This window comes from Diorhabda carinulata, chromosome 6, assembly GCF_026250575.1.
Source record: "Diorhabda carinulata isolate Delta chromosome 6, icDioCari1.1, whole genome shotgun sequence".
Taxonomy (NCBI): Eukaryota; Metazoa; Arthropoda; class Insecta; order Coleoptera; family Chrysomelidae; genus Diorhabda; species Diorhabda carinulata.
In genome coordinates this window covers 26,158,148-26,178,526 of record NC_079465.1, presented here as the reverse complement: position 1 = coordinate 26,178,526, position 20,379 = coordinate 26,158,148, and positions in this window count along the sequence as shown.

Sequence of the window (20,379 nt, the reverse complement as noted above, 5' to 3'; positions counted from 1 at the left end):
ACATACTGATGATTTAGAGCAGTGTTTGGCCATGTTAACACGTAATAAATGATCCATGACTTCACTTCGGAACCAAAACGATCATCATCGGAGTGGACTGCCAAAGGCGTCCAAATGCGCAACATTCATATATGAAAGTTAAGGCTTCAGTATTTTGGGATTCGCGTGGAATATTCTTCATCGACTATCTCCTAAAAGGAAAGACCATCAATAGCGAATACTACATAGAGTTGTTGGATCGTTTGAATGCAAAAATCAAGTAAAAACGGCCTCATATGTCGAAGTTTTACCAAGACAACGCACCGATTCACAAGTCGATGGCAACGATGGTTCATTTGAACGAATTACACTTCGAATCACTTCCTCATCCACCATATAATCCAGATCTGGCCCCCAGTGACTACTGGCTGTTTATTGAAATTCCGTTCAAATGAAGAAGCCTTCTAAAATCACGGCATCGAGATAATAGAGAAGCGTTGGAATTGTTGTATTGCTCTTTAAGGAGAATACATTGATGAATAGAATTGATTTTTGGCTAAAAAATGTGTATTTCTTAGTTACTCACGAGACTTATTTATGTAGGTGTTCGTGACATTATGAAGAAAAAACCGTATTACAGAACTTTGTAGTTAAAGCTTACAGAGGTGAAGCTATTTTCGACAGGAAGGGTCTCCTTGTTTAGAGCTTGATGATGCTATTACCTAGTGGTTTTTGCAAAAAAGATTGGAAAAGGTTCCAATATCGAGAAGCCCAAAAGTTTCACGAGTAGTTGAAACATGAAAGAAATTTATTGGCATCTTCTGGATGGTTCAAAAAATGTCATAGAGTACTAGGGAAAAAATTGAGTACTGCTGAAGTAGCCATCGTAGAATTTTGCATTGATTTTAAGAATCTTATAAAGGAGCACGACATGATAAACCAATGAACTATGCACTAGACACTACTACACTACACTATCCACTAATTCTTAACTATTCACTAATTTACATAATTTATTTTAATTCAGTTTAATTTTTACTATTTCTATTCATTCACTATGACATCAGATTATTTACTTACTCCCTCTCTGATAAACAAACGCCTATTTATACAAAAATATGATATCACGATAATTCAATTCCAGAAAACGAATAAACAAATAAAATGGCCTTCCTAGAAATAGATTCTATAAAAACAAATTGTCTCTGCATATAAAAACATGTGAGTAAACGTTTCTTTGAGAATTGCAAGATTCGCTCTTCGAAAGCACCCGGCGCGTCCACCAAATTTGAGATTCTATTAATATAAAAGAACAGAACCGGCTTCAAGGTCCATATCGTGGACGATTGGAGATGTTTTTACGAACGGTGGAACTCTTAGTACACCACCATCGGAAAGGTGGTGTCTGAGAGACTATTATTGTAGGGTGCTAGGACAAAAAAAATTGATTTCTTGAAAAATACGTAATTTTCAAACGTTTCTTTGAGAATTGCAACATTCGCTCTTCGAAAGTACCCGGCGCTTCCACCAAATTTGAGATTCTATTAATATAAAAGAACAGAACCGGCTTCAAGGTCCATGTCGTCGACGAGTTGAGATGTTTTTACGAACGGTGGAACTTTTAGTACACCATCATCGGAAAGGTGGTGTCTGAGAGACTATTATTGTAGGGTGCTAGGACAAAAAAAATTGATTTCTTGAAAAATACGTAATTTTCAAACGTTTCTTTGAGAATTGCAACATTCGCTCTTCGAAAGTACCCGGCGCTTCCACCAAATTTGAGATTCAATTAATATAAAAGAACAGAACCGGCGTCAAGGTCCATGTCGTCAACGAGTTGAGATGTTTTTACGAACGGTGGAACTTTTAGTACACCACCATCGGAAAGGTGGTGTCTGAGAGACTATTATTGTAGGGTGCTAGGACAAAAATAATTGATTTCTTGAAAAATACGTAATTTTCAAACGTTTCTTTGAGAATTGCAACATTCGCTCTTCGAAAGTACCCGGCGCTTCCACCAAATTTGAGATTCTATTAATATAAAAGAACAGAACCGGCTTCGAGGTCCATGTCGTCGACGAGTTGAGATGTTTTTACGAACGGTGGAACTTTTAGTACATCACCATCGGAAAGGTAGTGTCTGAGAGACTATTATTGTAGGGTGCTAGGACAAAAATAATTGATTTCTTGAAAAATACGTAATTTTCAAACGTTTCTTTGAAAATTGCAACATTCGCTCTTCGAAAGTACCCGGCGCTTCCACCAAATTTGAGATTCTATTAATATAAAAGAACAGAACCGGCTTCAAGGTCCATGTCGTCGACGAGTTGAGATGTTTTTACGAACGGTGGAACTTTTAGTACACCATCATCGGAAAGGTGGTGTCTGAGAGACTATTATTGTAGGGTGCTAGGACAAAAAAAATTGATTTCTTAAAAATTCGTAATTTTCAAACGTTTCTTTGAGAATTGCAACATTCGCTCTTCGAAAGTACCCGGCGCTTCCACCAAATTTGAGATTCTATTAATATAAAAGAACAGAACCGGCGTCAAGGTCCATGTCGTCGACGAGTTGAGATGTTTTTACGAACGGTGGAACTTTTAGTACACCACCATCGGAAAGGTGGTGTCTGAGAGACTATTATTGTAGGGTGCTAGGACAAAAATAATTGATTTCTTGAAAAATACGTAATTTTCAAACGTTTCTTTGAAAATTGCAACATTCGCTCTTCGAAAGTACCCGGCGCTTCCACCAAATTTGAGATTCTATTAATATAAAAGAACAGAACCGGCTTCGAGGTCCATGTCGTCGACGAGTTGAGATGTTTTTACGAACGGTGGAACTTTTAGTACATCACCATCGGAAAGGTAGTGTCTGAGAGACTATTATTGTAGGGTGCTAGGACCAAAAAAATTGATTTCTTGAAAAATACGTAATTTTCAAGCGTTTTTTGAGAATTGTAACATTCGCTCTTCGAAAGTACCCGGCGCGTCCACCAAATTTGAGATTCTATTAATATAAAAGAACAGAACCGGCTTCGAGGTCCATGTCGTCGACGAGTTGAGATGTTTTTACGAACGGTGGAACTTTTAGTACATCACCATCGGAAAGGTAGTGTCTGAGAGACTATTATTGTAGGGTGCTAGGACAAAAAAAAATGATTTCTTGAAAAATACGTAATTTTCAAACGTTTCTTTGAGAATTGCAACATTCGCTCTTCGAAAGTACCCGGCGCTTCCACCAAATTTGAGATTCTATTAATATAAAAGAACAGAACCGGCTTCAAGGTCCATGTCGTCGACGAGTTGAGATGTTTTTACGAACGGTGGCACTTTTAGTACACCACCATCTGAAAGTTGGTGTCTGAGAGACTATTATTGTAGGGTGCTAGGACAAAAAAAATCGATGTCTTGAAAAATACGTAATTTTCAAACGTTTCTTTGAGAATTGCAACATTCGCTCTTCGAAAGTACCCGGCGCTTCCACCAAATTTGAGATTCTATTAATATAAAAGAACAGAACCGGCTTCAAGGTCCATGTCGTCGACGAGTTGAGATGTTTTTACGAACGGTGGAACTTTTAGTACACCATCATCGGAAAGGTGGTGTCTGAGAGACTATTATTGTAGGGTGCTAGGACAAAAATAATTGATTTCTTGAAAAATACGTAAGTTTCAATAGAAACTGATAAAGGACTGGTGAAAAATGAATGAATTTACGATGGAAACGTCACGAATATGAAAGAATAATGTTCGTGGCAAATTTTTCATTTATTGTATCAACTTTCACTTTCCCTATTTTCGTTTTCCAAAATTTTCTAGGCCCTGTTTCCATTAGCATTGTACTCTTGCTCGTTTTCCGAAACTTCAGAGGCACTGTCATGTTCGGATTGTAAATACTCTTCTAGGATTTCGTCTATATCATCTTCGGCTTCTTCAAACCACTGCATCACGGTTTTTATAATCGGGAAACACCCTTTTGAACAGAACGGATCCAGAATACACTAGATTGTCTGCCAGACGTCACCTTTCCAGTTAAGGGTTGAACATCATTTCCTCAACTTTCTTCTTGTTATTGTCGTTAACTCAGGTAGGTGATGACTCGCATGAGGCAAGCAGGAGGACGGTCTTTTCCAAGCGCAGATCAAGGGGGGAGTCCTCCTAAATCCTGATTAATTAACTTGGTTTTTTCGTTCGATGAGGGTTTGAGGTTTACAGTAAAAATTGTGTAAAATTCTTCATTATGCTGTCCAAGACAACTTATATTTTGTGGGTAAAAGGCTTAAAATGCCATGTCTTTGGGGGAGGACTCGTCCTAATACTAATGACCCCCCTTTATCAAGACCTTGGATCCGCCGTTGGTCTTTTCCTATCTCACGTGTGTAAGAAGAAGTTGACTTGTTTCTGTGCATCCTTGACCGAACAGATTTTGTGGAGAAATCCACTCGAAAACCGTTGTATCTAAATATGTATTTCCAATTATTATTAGAACATTTTGTATAAATAATTCACCGATGAATAATTGTTGCATGCGGCGGTCGCATCTATGAAACAAACATAAAAAAAAATTGGTAAAACCGCGTACACGTTTCATTAATGTTTTTTTTTTTTTTCGGTAAAAACGAAAAGGAAAAGGAATAAAAAGGCTCTGAAAACGAACCGATCCTATTAATACTTTGAAATGAGACTTTAATGGCAAACATACATTTTTCATTTCCTAGATACGCGCGCGTTTGGATCACAGCAAGCGTTAGAGCATCGTATATGGAGGCGAATATAGAGCTCTCGTTGGTGGTGCACAATTGACAAATCCTTATTGTGCTCGCCAGTTAAGGGAAAAAGGAGGGTGGTGGTTCGGATGTTAAAAATCATCCCCCGAAGGGGTTGATGGGACTTTATTGAAATCAACCGAGCTCCGGCTCTATTTGCATATTTTATCGTGCTTAAATTCGAGAAAATTTCAAGAATAAAAAGTATTTTGATGAATAAAAAATATTTATTGAGGGATTATTTTTTTTTCTAAGGAAAAATTAGAATACGCCGTCTTTCACGTCCTCACACACTCACACTAGATTTATATAACTTATACAGAGTGTTCTGGGACTTAGTGCAAAAAAAATCGGGAGTTAGTAGAATGATTTGACTTCAGGAAAATTTTTCATACGATCCCTCGTTATACAGAATGAGTTTTATGTATGAAACGCCTCAATTATTTCGGAAACGGCTTGTACGATTTTCATAATTTTTTTTACGCAAGGGTCTTGTGATATCGCCGGTATTATGGTGTATCTACATTGTTGTCAGATCTTTCCTATTTCCGGAAAAACACTGAACCAGTTTCGTTGAATTTTTCTACTAATTTACTGACAGTAGATCTTGTTATGGGATTTCGGTTAGGATATAAATTATTAACGATATTACACGTTACTTGTTGACTTGTACGTCTATCACCATGTCCTAATATCAATTCGTTCTTTTACAGATAAACCATCCATCGTGACTTTCAATAAACTTCAATAATAATAATTTATTGGAACGTCAAATTTGTTATTGTAGCTGCTATAGTCACCTAAATGTATTATTTTGACTATTTAGGTATAGAGAAAATTAGATGTGAAATAATAAGTATTTCTTAATGATTTCGAAAAGCGAAAAATATACAAGGTGATCCATAATACCGGCCGTATCACAAGACCCTTGTGTACAAAAATTTATAAAGATCGTACAAGCCGTTCCGGAGATAATTGAAGCGTTCCATACATAAATCTCACTCTGTAGAAATAAGGGGTCGTATGAGAAAATTTTTGGTTATTTTATACTTTCGCGGTCCCCTCCTTTCTTGGCTCTATAAAATCGAAAAAACATCCGGTTTCGATGAATATTTTGAAAATCTTGAAAAATAATATGGGAAATATCTCACTTGGAGTTTTTGTATAGTTTTATGACTTTAAATGTGGTCATAAATGCATTTCTTGAGATATAATCGTTCATAACTTTTGTGCCAACCATCAAACGAAGTTCATATACTTCTTTTGTTAATCTACACAAAAAAAACCGAATATTTTGAAAAATAATAAAAAGGTACAAACGATTATATGTGACAAAAAATTTTAAGAGAAATTGTTATTATTTTTAATTGTAAAAACCTGATAAATCAACATTTTTGTATTATTTTTTTTAATTGGTTCATTTTTTTGTGTAGATTATGAAAAAAAAATACAAAAATTTCATTTGATTATTTAGAAAAAATTTTATCAACTATTATACGTGAATGAGTGCATTTTAATGAACCTGAAAGTTTTCATTTTATTTTATTCCTATAATTTTTTTCGTAAATCATCGAAATCGGATGATTTTTCGATTTTCTAGAGCCAAAAAACGAGGGGACCGCGAAAAGTATAAAATTACCAAAATTTTTTATATCGCAGTATTATTTTCAAGTTATCTACTCATTCCCGATTTTTTTGCATCAACACCCTGTATAGAATTAGGCATCCATTGTTTTTGTGTGACACCACCAGAAATTTCTTCTGTCGTATAAAAATCGCTTTCAATTCATCAGATTGAAACCAAACCGTTTGAGTACATCATTTTGTGATTAAAGTAATTTTTCTTTAAAATTCGACCAGTAATATATGGAGAAATTACTATTTATTTAAAATTTACTGATATATTCTCAATATAATTGGTCCTTCTTGTATGTCAAATATGGAATAAATCAAAATTTTATTACGATATTTTATCATTTTAACTGGGGTGTTGACTAAAAATATTGGTCAATAAATAATTTCGACAAAGAATGCTATACCACGAGGCAAGAAGCATTTTGTAGGTTGTTGTCGACATTGCTAATAATAATGATATTATTTCCGTTACGTTCCGCCGTGATTTATAACGAAATAAGCAATAAATCTACGGAATTTCCCTTTAGATTTAAGCTGTAGATATTAAACGTCTTCTTCATTTTACTTATTATATAAAACAATATTTTTTTTCTACGTCCGCTATAATATTCACGTTTTTTTTCATACAATTTCATTCATAAGGAATGTAATTTATTATTCGATCAAAAAGCGTGAAAAAAATTACCGTAACGTGTTAGTTTATCAAAATATTGGGCTGTGAAATCCGTTTTGTGTTTAATTAAAAGGAGTGTAAGTGTAGTGTAGTGAAGAAAGTGTGAACTGCACACCAGAAGATGTTGTTAAATCGGCAACTGCAGCGACTATAAATCTTCTTCCTGAGAACTCCACGGAACAGTATTTAAAGGAATTCAATTTAAACTGTCACACTTTTATTTCTCGATATTCGTTCAAGAAAATCCGTTTTGTGTCTAATTAAAAGGAGTTTAAGTGTAGTGTAGTGAAGAAAGTGTGAACTGTACACCAGAAGATGTTGTTAAATCGGCAACTGCAGCGACTATGAATCTTCTTCCTGAGAAATCCACGGAACAGTATTTGAATGAATTCAATTTAAACTGTCACACTTTTATTTCTCGATATTCGTTCAAGAAAATTCGTTTTGTGTTTAATTAAAAGGAGTGTAAGTGTAGTGTAGTGAAGAAAGTGTGAACTGCACACCAGAAGATGTTGTTAAATCGGCAACTGCAGCGACTATGAATCTTCTTCCTGAGAAATCCACGGAACAGTATTTGAATGAATTCAATTTAAACTGTCACACTTTTATTTCTCGATATTCGTACAAGAAAATCCGTTTTGTGTCTAATTAAAAGGAGTGTAAGTGTAGTGTAGTGAAGAAAGTGTGAACTGCACACCAGAAGATGTTGTTAAATCGGCAACTGCAGCGACTATGAATCTTCTTCCTGAGAACTCCACGGAACAGTATTTAAAGGAATTCAATTTAAACTGTCACACTTTTATTTCTCGATATTCGTACAAGAAAATCCGTTTTGTGTCTAATTAAAAGGAGTTTAAGTGTAGTGTAGTGAAGAAAGTGTGAACTGTACACCAGAAGATGTTGTTAAATCGGCAACTGCAGCGACTATGAATCTTCTTCCTGAGAAATCCACGGAACAGTATTTGAATGAATTCAATTTAAACTGTCACACTTTTATTTCTCGATATTCGTTCAAGAAAATTCGTTTTGTGTTTAATTAAAAGGAGTGTAAGTGTAGTGTAGTGAAGAAAGTGTGAACTGCACACCAGAAGATGTTGTTAAATCGGCAACTGCAGCGACTATGAATCTTCTTCCTGAGAAATCCACGGAACAGTATTTGAATGAATTCAATTTAAACTGTCACACTTTTATTTCTCGATATTCGTACAAGAAAATCCGTTTTGTGTCTAATTAAAAGGAGTTTAAGTGTAGTGTAGTGAAGAAAGTGTGAACTGCACACCAGAAGATGTTGTTAAATCGGCAACTGCAGCGACTATGAATCTTCTTCCTGAGAACTCCACGGAACAGTATTTAAAGGAATTCAATTTAAACTGTCACACTTTTATTTCTCGATATTCGTTCAAGAAAATCCGTTTTGTGTCTAATTAAAAGGAGTTTAAGTGTAGTGTAGTGAAGAAAGTGTGAACTGTACACCAGAAGATGTTGTTAAATCGGCAACTGCAGCGACTATGAATCTTCTTCCTGAGAAATCCACGGAACAGTATTTGAATGAATTCAATTTAAACTGTCACACTTTTATTTCTCGATATTCGTTCAAGAAAATTCGTTTTGTGTTTAATTAAAAGGAGTGTAAGTGTAGTGTAGTGAAGAAAGTGTGAACTGCACACCAGAAGATGTTGTTAAATCGGCAACTGCAGCGACTATGAATCTTCTTCCTGAGAAATCCACGGAACAGTATTTGAATGAATTCAATTTAAACTGTCACACTTTTATTTCTCGATATTCGTTCAAGAAAATTCGTTTTGTGTTTAATTAAAAGGAGTGTAAGTGTAGTGTAGTGAAGAAAGTCTGAACTGCACACCAGAAGATGTTGTTAAATCGGCAACTGCAGCGACTATAAATCTTCTTCCTGAGAACTCCACGGAACAGTATTTAAAGGAATTCAATTTAAACTGTCACACTTTTATTTCTCGATATTCGTTCAAGAAAATCCGTTTTGTGTCTAATTAAAAGGAGTGTAAGTGTAGTGTAGTGAAGAAAGTCTGAACTGCACACCAGAAGATGTTGTTAAATCGGCAACTGCAGCGACTATAAATCTTCTTCCTGAGAACTCCACGGAACAGTATTTAAAGGAATTCAATTTAAACTGTCACACTTTTATTTCTCGATATTCGTACAAGAAAATCCGTTTTGTGTCTAATTAAAAGGAGTGTAAGTGTAGTGTAGTGAAGAAAGTGTGAACTGCACACCAGAAGATGTTGTTGAATCGGCAACTGCAGCGACTATGAATCTTCTTCCTGAGAACTCCACGGAACAGTATTTAAAGGAATTCAATTTAAACTGTCACATTTTTATTTCTCGATATTCGTTCAAGAAAATCCGTTTTGTGTCTAATTAAAAGGAGTGTAAGTGTAGTGTAGTGAAGAAAGTGTGAACTGCACACCAGAAGATGTTATCGAATCGGCAACTGCAGCGACTATGAATCTTATTGAGAAACCAGAGAACAGTATTTAAAGAAATTCAATTTAAACTGTCACACTTTTATTTCTCGATATTCGTTCAAGAAAATCCGTTTTGTGTCTAATTAAAAGGAGTGTAAGTGTAGTGTAGTGAAGAAAGTGTGAACTGCACACCAGAAGATGTTGTTAAATCGGCAACTGCAGCGACTATGAATCTTCTTCCTGAGAACTCCACGGAACAGTATTTAAAGGAATTCAATTTAAACTGTCACACTTTTATTTCTCGATATTCGTTCAAGAAAATCCGTTTTGTGTCTAATTAAAAGGAGTTTAAGTGTAGTGTAGTGAAGAAAGTGTGAACTGTACACCAGAAGATGTTGTTAAATCGGCAACTGCAGCGACTATGAATCTTCTTCCTGAGAAATCCACGGAACAGTATTTGAATGAATTCAATTTAAACTGTCACACTTTTATTTCTCGATATTCGTTCAAGAAAATTCGTTTTGTGTTTAATTAAAAGGAGTGTAAGTGTAGTGTAGTGAAGAAAGTGTGAACTGCACACCAGAAGATGTTGTTGAATCGGCAACTGCAGCGACTATGAATCTTCTTCCTGAGAACTCCACGGAACAGTATTTAAAGGAATTCAATTTAAACTGTCACACTTTTATTTCTCGATATTCGTTCAAGAAAATCCGTTTTGTGTCTAATTAAAAGGAGTGTAAGTGTAGTGTAGTGAAGAAAGTCTGAACTGCACACCAGAAGATGTTGTTAAATCGGCAACTGCAGCGACTATAAATCTTCTTCCTGAGAACTCCACGGAACAGTATTTAAAGGAATTCAATTTAAACTGTCACACTTTTATTTCTCGATATTCGTACAAGAAAATCCGTTTTGTGTCTAATTAAAAGGAGTGTAAGTGTAGTGTAGTGAAGAAAGTGTGAACTGCACACCAGAAGATGTTGTTGAATCGGCAACTGCAGCGACTATGAATCTTCTTCCTGAGAACTCCACGGAACAGTATTTAAAGGAATTCAATTTAAACTGTCACATTTTTATTTCTCGATATTCGTTCAAGAAAATCCGTTTTGTGTCTAATTAAAAGGAGTGTAAGTGTAGTGTAGTGAAGAAAGTTTAAACTGCACACCAGAAGATGTTATCGAATCGGCAACTGCAGCGACTATGAATCTTATTGAGAAACCAGAGAACAGTATTTAAAGAAATTCAATTTAAACTGTCACACTTTTATTTCTCGATATTCGTTCAAGAAAATCCGTTTTGTGTCTAATTAAAAGGAGTGTAAGTGTAGTGTAGTGAAGAAAGTGTGAACTGCACACCAGAAGATGTTGTTAAATCGGCAACTGCAGCGACTATGAATCTTCTTCCTGAGAACTCCACGGAACAGTATTTAAAGGAATTCAATTTAAACTGTCACACTTTTATTTCTCGATATTCGTTCAAGAAAATCCGTTTTGTGTCTAATTAAAAGGAGTTTAAGTGTAGTGTAGTGAAGAAAGTGTGAACTGTACACCAGAAGATGTTGTTAAATCGGCAACTGCAGCGACTATGAATCTTCTTCCTGAGAAATCCACGGAACAGTATTTGAATGAATTCAATTTAAACTGTCACACTTTTATTTCTCGATATTCGTTCAAGAAAATTCGTTTTGTGTTTAATTAAAAGGAGTGTAAGTGTAGTGTAGTGAAGAAAGTCTGAACTGCACACCAGAAGATGTTGTTAAATCGGCAACTGCAGCGACTATAAATCTTCTTCCTGAGAACTCCACGGAACAGTATTTAAAGGAATTCAATTTAAACTGTCACACTTTTATTTCTCGATATTCGTACAAGAAAATCCGTTTTGTGTCTAATTAAAAGGAGTGTAAGTGTAGTGTAGTGAAGAAAGTGTGAACTGCACACCAGAAGATGTTGTTGAATCGGCAACTGCAGCGACTATGAATCTTCTTCCTGAGAACTCCACGGAACAGTATTTAAAGGAATTCAATTTAAACTGTCACATTTTTATTTCTCGATATTCGTTCAAGAAAATCCGTTTTGTGTCTAATTAAAAGGAGTGTAAGTGTAGTGTAGTGAAGAAAGTTTAAACTGCACACCAGAAGATGTTATCGAATCGGCAACTGCAGCGACTATGAATCTTATTGAGAAACCAGAGAACAGTATTTAAAGAAATTCAATTTAAACTGTCACACTTTTATTTCTCGATATTCGTTCAAGAAAATCCGTTTTGTGTCTAATTAAAAGGAGTGTAAGTGTAGTGTAGTGAAGAAAGTGTGAACTGCACACCAGAAGATGTTATCGAATCGGCAACTGCAGCGACTATGAATCTTATTGAGAAACCAGAGAACAGTATTTAAAGAAATTCAATTTAAACTGTCACACTTTTATTTCTCGATATTCGTTCAAGAAAATCCGTTTTGTGTCTAATTAAAAGGAGTGTAAGTGTAGTGTAGTGAAGAAAGTGTGAACTGCACACCAGAAGATGTTGTTAAATCGGCAACTGCAGCGACTATGAATCTTCTTCCTGAGAACTCCACGGAACAGTATTTAAAGGAATTCAATTTAAACTGTCACACTTTTATTTCTCGATATTCGTACAAGAAAATCCGTTTTGTGTCTAATTAAAAGGAGTTTAAGTGTAGTGTAGTGAAGAAAGTGTGAACTGCACACCAGAAGATGTTATTGAATCGGCAACTGCAGCGACTATGAATCTTCTCCTTGAGAAACCCACGGAACAGTTTTTAAAGGATTTATTACTTAATCAATTTTCAATAATGGCAACAATTTCTGGAAAATTAAGTTCCTCTAGTAAAAGATACAGTTTTGTGTCTGGATATTAATATATAAACACAATGTCAGATTAATGGAAAACGGTAAATACAATTTTTTTTGTTTGGTTTGTGACGTAAAATTAAACGAATACTCGTTTCGTTCGTGGAATTTTTCGAATGCCGCCTTCGAAACAATTTTACGCGTTCAAATAGGAAAGAATGATGGAACAAAGGATGATGGTTTATATAAAATTCGCCGCGTTAATATTTGCTTTCAATGAATATTCATAAAAGTTGAAGCGGAATTCAGTATGTGTGAGAATATTTACAAAATTTACACATTTTACATAATCGACGATGCGAAAGCGTTCCCAACCGAAACGCGTAACCTCTCCTCAACATTAATTTGCATATGATTTCAAAACGATGTCCTGCAGCCTTCTAGGTTTTATTGCGATATTTAAATTACCCCTTGAATATCTTCGGATGGAAATTGTTATCAACTCAAAACTTTTTCCTCGAAGTGGTAATCGGCAACAGTTTAAGGATACGGGATACCTCGATATGCGGCACTATTTACTATTTAATCGACACTCATTAGTTTTAGATTAAGTGCAAAAATACCAGACACTCTCTGATGCTTCGTTTGATAGCCAATTTATCGTTTTCAAATACTGAAATTGAAGGATTGGAAACTAATCAAATCAAAGCTATGAAAAAAGTGATTGCTGTGACAGAAGAAGCAATTTTCAGTCAAATTAATTCAGTTTCTTCTATAAAATCATTGAAATTAGCCGAAGAAGTCCATACTTACAAGTTACAAACCCTTAATTTGAACATGTCGTAACTTGTTCGAACTAGTCTCTCTACTAGTCTCTTACTAGACTGTAACTTTGTTATTTCAAATCGAACACCCTATATATCAATACATTTTTTAAATAAACGTAAAATTTAAGTATACTTTTGTCTGGAAACTTTTTCGAAAAATGCATATTTTTTGAGTTATTAATTTTTTTGTAAAAAATTTTACCGTTGCAGACCCTTATAAATTATTTTTTTACTAAGATACCCTTGAAGATATGAAAATGGCTCCTGTTCGGTTGCTCTTAGCAAGGTTGGCCCTTTTAGGAATCTGTGTTGAAAAAATTTTCATTTTATACAGGGTGTGTATAAAAAGTGTTCAAAGTTTAACTTCATAAATATCTGATTTCTTTATTTTTTTGAATAGAACCACCCGGTTTTTTCTATTTTAATGCTTTCAGGGATAAAAAATAAGGCAAATTCATGTATATTTTCCTATATCTAAACCTTACCGTTATCCAGATATTAAATGTTTTCTAAATTTTATTTATTCTTTATTAAATTCAAACCGAAACATTTTAACGATTTTCGAAAGTATCAATAATTGACTGATGACAGTTAAATAAGTGTCATTTATTACAAAGCCTCCTAAAAGTATACATAAAAAATTAAAACTTGTTAAAAAAAATATAATTTTATTTGATTTTTTTACAAACCTTGACAAGATAAAGAAAAATACTTTTTTATTTCTTAGTATTTGTATCAACGGGTCAAAATAAAATTTAGATTACGTCTCTAAAAATTTACAGAAAACATTCAATATCTGGATAACGGTAAGGTTTAGGCATAGGAAAGTATGGAAAGTATAAATGAATTTATCTTATTTTTCATCTATTAATGCATTAAAATAGAAAAAACTGGGTGGTTCCATTTAAAAAAATTAAGAAGTTTTATATTTATGAAGTTAAAGTTTGAACACTTTTTATACACACCCTGTATAAAATGAAAATTTTCTCAACATAGATTCAAATACGTCTGACCTTGCTAAAAGCAATCGAATAGAAACCATTTTCATATCTTTAAGGGTATCTTCGTAAAAAAATAATTTATAAGGGTGTGCAACGGTCAAATTTTTTACAAAAAAATTTATAATTCAAAAAGTATGCATTACTCGAAAAAAGTTTTTAGACTAGACAAAAGTGTGAATTAAATTTTACGTAAATTTCAAAAATATATTAATATATCGTATCAGAAAACCCCAATGTAGAAATTTTCATGATTTTACTATAAGTATTTTGTGATATACAGATACTTTTAACTCTTCGTGGGACACCCTGTATAGTCTATTTCGATAAATGAGCGATTAATTGTAGTCCAAATTTTTCTAAAATGTTTATTTTTTCGACGTGGTATTAAGAACAATGCGTCATACGGGTTTTATAGGTGTAAGCGTTTAAATTTTTTGATTTTTAAACAACTTTACGTTCATAAAAAATAATTCTAATATAAAAAATCATCAATTTAAGTATAACTATTTCTTACAAATCCATATTAGAATCAGAATAACTGATATTTACAATGAGTGACTGATCATTTAATCAGTAATATTGTCCAACTTTTCTCAGTTTTCAGCCTCCAAAAACATGGTGGAAATGTAACCACCGTCATTACAAAATTTTTTGGAATTTCATACTCAAATTTCTCCTTATGAAGAAAACACAAGGAGTACAGTTTTTTTCTCACAAAACCAAGATGGAAAATTCTTTGAATTTAAGCAATTCTGTATATTGTGCAACAAGTGGTAAAAGTACTTTTCATACATGTTGAACACTATATTTGTTCTACAACTGCACAAATTGAAAGAATAAAAGTAATGTTTATTTTTATGATGAATAAAACCAAAATAATACTAAAGTATATTCTTAACTGTTGAATATATGACTCAAAATTGTAGTATATTGTGAAATTTTCACAATTTTATTTAGTTAAACCACAATAAACCACAGCTTGACTTGCAGATGTGTACTATAGTTAAATAATCCAAAACAACCCTTATCGTTGCTATAAATTTGTCTGTGTTTATTCTTTCTATTTGTTCTTCGACTAGTACGCCCGTTAGATTAGTGTAACTAATTGTAATTATTATATCCTCGGTTGTTTTTAAAAAGCAAGTTGGTGAATTGAGTTATTTAATTCTAAGTCTGCGCCCCTTTCTTGTAGGTGGATTTGAACCATTAAACATTCTAATGAAACAAAACTAATTTAAAATTTTCGTATCGAGACATTTTCAATAAGAATATAATTTGAAAAACCTTTTCTGAAACACCGACACATAAATTTTACGATAAACTTTCATCAAAACTACATTTTTATGTTTTAAAAAATTAAAACAACCGACACCAATCCAAAATCTAGTATAAAATATATAAAAAAAAATGGAACAAAAGCCTGAGATAAGATTCCAACTCATTGTGTCACGAATATCAATAACAGAATCGGCCATATGGGGTCAAATTGAATATATATTCCGTCAAGTTGATTGTCAACGCGTTTCTCGAGGGATTGAACCCCCAAATGAGGAGGAGTTGGGTTATGAAACAACGTCGGACAAGGGGAAGGTTAATTTCGAAAGAGATCTCGTTACATATTTGTGCGATTTTAGGGTCGACGGAGTGCCGCAGACCTTAGTAACGTGTTAAAAAAGGGCACGTCACGTTATCAACGACAGCAATAATACACATATCATTTTTCTAAATGAAACAGAAGCCACTGAATCATCAATCGGGTATATCATTTTTTAGTTCTTATTCCTGGATAGGAATAACATTGGGACAAACAACCAGGGAGAGGATAAGGGATAGGATACGAAAGGGCTATCAAGCCTATGGAAGAAACAAAAACATAACTAAACAAATAAAAATGTACAAAACCCTAATAAGACCAGTAATCACGAAACAACAGAAGAAGAAGAGAAAAAGATAATGAGAACTATAACAGGCCCAAACATAACACAGGAAAGAGAAGGAAGAGCAAAGAAAAACGAAGAAACAGAGAGAGAACTGAGGAAGGAGAATATAGTGAGATAAATAAAAGCAAAAAGGCTCAATCAGGCCGAGCACATAATGAGAAGAAAACGAATTAAAATGACCAAAAGAATAACGCAATGAACCCGATTGTGACCAAGGAGAAGGAGCAGGCCGAGAAAAACGTGGAGAAACGAAATAGAGGAGGACATAAGAGCACTCAATACAAAAAACTATAGAGCAAAATTCCGGAACCGAAAAGAATTGAAAATAATAAACAAAAACAGCAAAAACACACGACAAACTATAAAGAAAATAAAAATTAGAAAACGAGGAGTAATCCACCTCAAAAAAAAAGAATTTAAAGCGACAAAATCCACGTAGGATTGAAAGGCTTGTTGATGATGACGATGATGTTCTTATTAAGTTGAGTATTTTCCATTATTGTAGTTGTTTTCATTATTTATTTCGTTATTATAATTTGAAAGTTCGTACAAAACGACGAAAGAAGATCGACGGCCTTTAGGATGGAGATTGGAGTAAAACAAGAAGACATTCTTGAGCAACACACACACTGGAAAAGTCAACATTGAAATCGCCTTCTTGGTTCACCTTCTATACCGTCAGACATCATCAAAACAATCGAAGACATATATAACTCACAGAGGAAATAAAGGCACGGGAGATTCCTTAAGCCTCCTACTTTTTAATCTCATAATGGATGAAATCATAAAGGCAGTGGAAAGGAGGAAATGTTATAAGATGGGAAATAGAGAAATATAAATTCTCTGCTATGCAGACCTACAAAGATTGGTCCACAAGTTTAACATAGTAGCAAAGAAGCTTAACATGATAATTTCATCCCAAAAAACAAAAACACTGGTCATTAGCAAATAACCGATGATGGAAACTAACTACTTAGGCATCAAGCTATGAAGATGTAGAATCAGAAGTGAAGAAACAAATGCAGAAAGCCAATAGAGCAGCAGGATACCTCAATAATACAATATGGAGAAACAAACATATTAGAACGGAAACTAAAACTAGAATTTACAAAGTTGTTATAAGACATACACAGCAGAAACGCGACCGGACACGTTCAAAGCACAAAGAATGCTGGAAACGGCTAAGATAAAGATACTGAGGAGAATCACGGGGAACGCACTGAGAAATCGAGTGAGTAACGACATTAGAACAACATGTAACGTGGAGAAGTGGTTATTGCATAGAAAATAAAAAGAATGGAACAACCATATAAGAAGAATAACAGATGATGGGGTAATAAAGATCGCAAACAAGAAGAATTGCCTATAGAAAAGATAAAAGAAGAAGAAGAGATCGCCTTCTTCGTCTTAGTGTGCCATATCAAGTCCCCCTAAATAACTGTCCTGCTTCTCTTATCCCAGTCCATTCAATCAAGAGGTTTGTTTCCTTCCAATTCCTCTACGACCTTCAACTGGAGGATACTAAACCAGCTACCACGCATTATGTGTCCCAAATAAGCTATTTTCCTGCATTTAACATTATCCACCAACTAACGAATCGCATTTGCTCTGTTAAGGACTTCAAAGCTCTCCACGGTATCTTGAGCAAGCGTCTATTTAACCACATTTAAAAAACCTCTAAGCGATTAATGGTAGATATTTTTAAAGTCCATGCTTCGACACCATATAAGACGACTGACCATATGTAGAATTCGATCATCCGTTTCCAGACGTGAAATTTTGTTTCCTTATCGGGATCCAGTTGTTCAGTAATTTAGCAACCAAGATATTTGAAACTGGACACTCTTTGAATCGTTTGTCCGTTTACCTGCAGCTGTGTGTCATGGTACGGCAAGCGACTAAATATTTTGTCTTAGAACAGTTGATGTTTAGACCTATCTCTCTATCTATGGCGTTTAAAAGGCATTGCAGTCCATTCAAGTCGTCACACAGTCCAACTGTACAAATTAAACAGAAGTGGTGAAAGTATGCAACCTTGTCTGACTCCTCGTAACATTTTAAAATTCTTCTGTCGATTTTCCGTTGATTCCAACGCCCCCTCTTTGGCTCGAATATAATTTTTCGACGATTCTTACGTCGGAACTATCAACTTCTTTTTCCCTTAATATATTTATTAACTTGTCGTGTTGTACTCGATCGAATGCTTTTTCGTAATAGATAAAGACTGCAAATACATCTTTTAATTAATCCCGACATTTTTGTAGGAACATATTCAGTGCAAAAAGTTCCCAAACTATTTCTCAAGTTTCGTCTTGATCATCTTGGCAATTATTTCTGATTCTAGCGTCAATGATGCTGAAGAATATTTTAATAGTGTGACTGATAAGATTTATCAGTCTATGATCGCTACAGTGCTTTGGACGTTGTTTTTTGCAAAGTTATGAATTCGGATTTCAACCAATCTTCTGGAATATAAGAAGTTGAATAAACATGATTGAAGAGTTTGACTAATATTTGTTTTCTTCATTTATAAGCTTTAATATCTTTGTTGGAATGTTGTCATATCCAACAGCTTTTTTGCCAGCTTCTGATTTTATTATTTCTGGTCCTTCGTCTTCATCAAATGCCATTGGTTCTTCTGATCCAGAGTCATTATACAGTTCTTTGATCTACACATGCCAAGTTCTTCTTCATCTACGATTATTTTTCCTCCTGAATCCCTTAAGGTATGAGGAGTCTTCTTGTTGTATAAACCAGCTACTTATCTGACTTTTTTAAACATATTGAACGTGTCATGCTTGTCTTGTAAATCTTCCATTTCAATCCATTTACCTTTTATCCAATTTTCTTCATTATTTTCTGTATCTGTTTATTTTTCCCTTATATCTTTCTGTCGTCTTCTTTGCTCCATTAAATCTAGGAGATCGCCACAAAGAATTATTTTGCTTTTCAGATGTAAGGACTCCAGTAAGGACGATAGAAAATTCGAATACTTTCTCAGATATTAATTTATTGAACTGTGTTATTTCGAAAAAGTCGTTGTTCGTTAAAACGTGTCCAAAAATGAGAAAACAGAACAATAGCTAATCGATATCACAGAAAAAAAATAAATATTTTTGTTGGGCCTTACTTTGAGGCCTTAAACTACTCAGGAATGCAACGTGGTATAGAGGTAAATTGCCTCTAAATGTCGTATTTTGGGCCTCCGTTCTCTATCTATCGCCTCTTATGCGGGACACCCTGTATTAGTAGTGTACGCGAGTTTAGTATTCGATTTCATTCACGAAATAAATCCACTTTAAAAATTTTTTTCAACTGTTGAAATTATCTCAGCGAATTTAAATTTTCCTCTGAGGGAAATTTTCTATTTTATGCATATTATGTGTTTCCATTACGGAACAATGGGAAGACGGTTCAGTGGAAAGAGTGGAGAGCGAAATAAAGTGTAATACATTCTGAGTGTTCATGAGGCATCCATCAGGAAACAAGCACTTTTCAAGAACAAAAACATCCATGATCAATGCCGGCTGTACGATGAGAGGGTTGAAAAATTTTACTGTAAAGACAGGGGAATGGTTATAAATATATGAAAAGCTTCCCGGGAATGGTAAATAAACATTTTAAAACCAGACTCAAAAATTTTTATCTAAATAAAGTCCAATTTTCTGAAAAGTTATTTTTTGTTTTGAAATAGAAGGCAGAGAAAAATGAAAATGGCACTAGAAGTTTCAGCTCTGCAATCAAAACAAACCAAACCAAAAGTCAGTACGTAGTCAGTCAGTTTGGTGCTCAAAAAACGTGAGTGATAAAGCTCTTCGTATAGTTTAGAATTGTTGGTAGAAGTTTCCTTATTGTAGTTACTCAAAAAATGATGGAAAGAGAACAAGATATCTTCCTGGACATAACTGTGTTGTGAAAAGAGATAATTCACTCAAAAAACCCCGTACAACAAGATGAGATTGGAGCGGACCTCTATTCTATTGGAAGTTTTGCGAATCTGCTTCTGTAAAGAAAAAAGTTTCATAAACCGGAAAAACTATTCATCTGTGTAGAGTATTTCAAGTTGCAATATCAAATGCGCGAATTATGCAAATACCATTTGCCAAAATTGCGTCTATTGACTTATTCATTTAGATAAAAAGTTGCTTCATGCTTTTTCTTTTACCACGTTTCTAATCTATTAAAATTTCTTGAACCAACGACTTGGAGCATCTCTGAGAAGTTTACTAGCTAGACAGCAGAGATGGATGAAGATACAGACTAGTACTGGTGCGTGGAGGAAGAAGAAACACCCTTATACGATATCATTTAT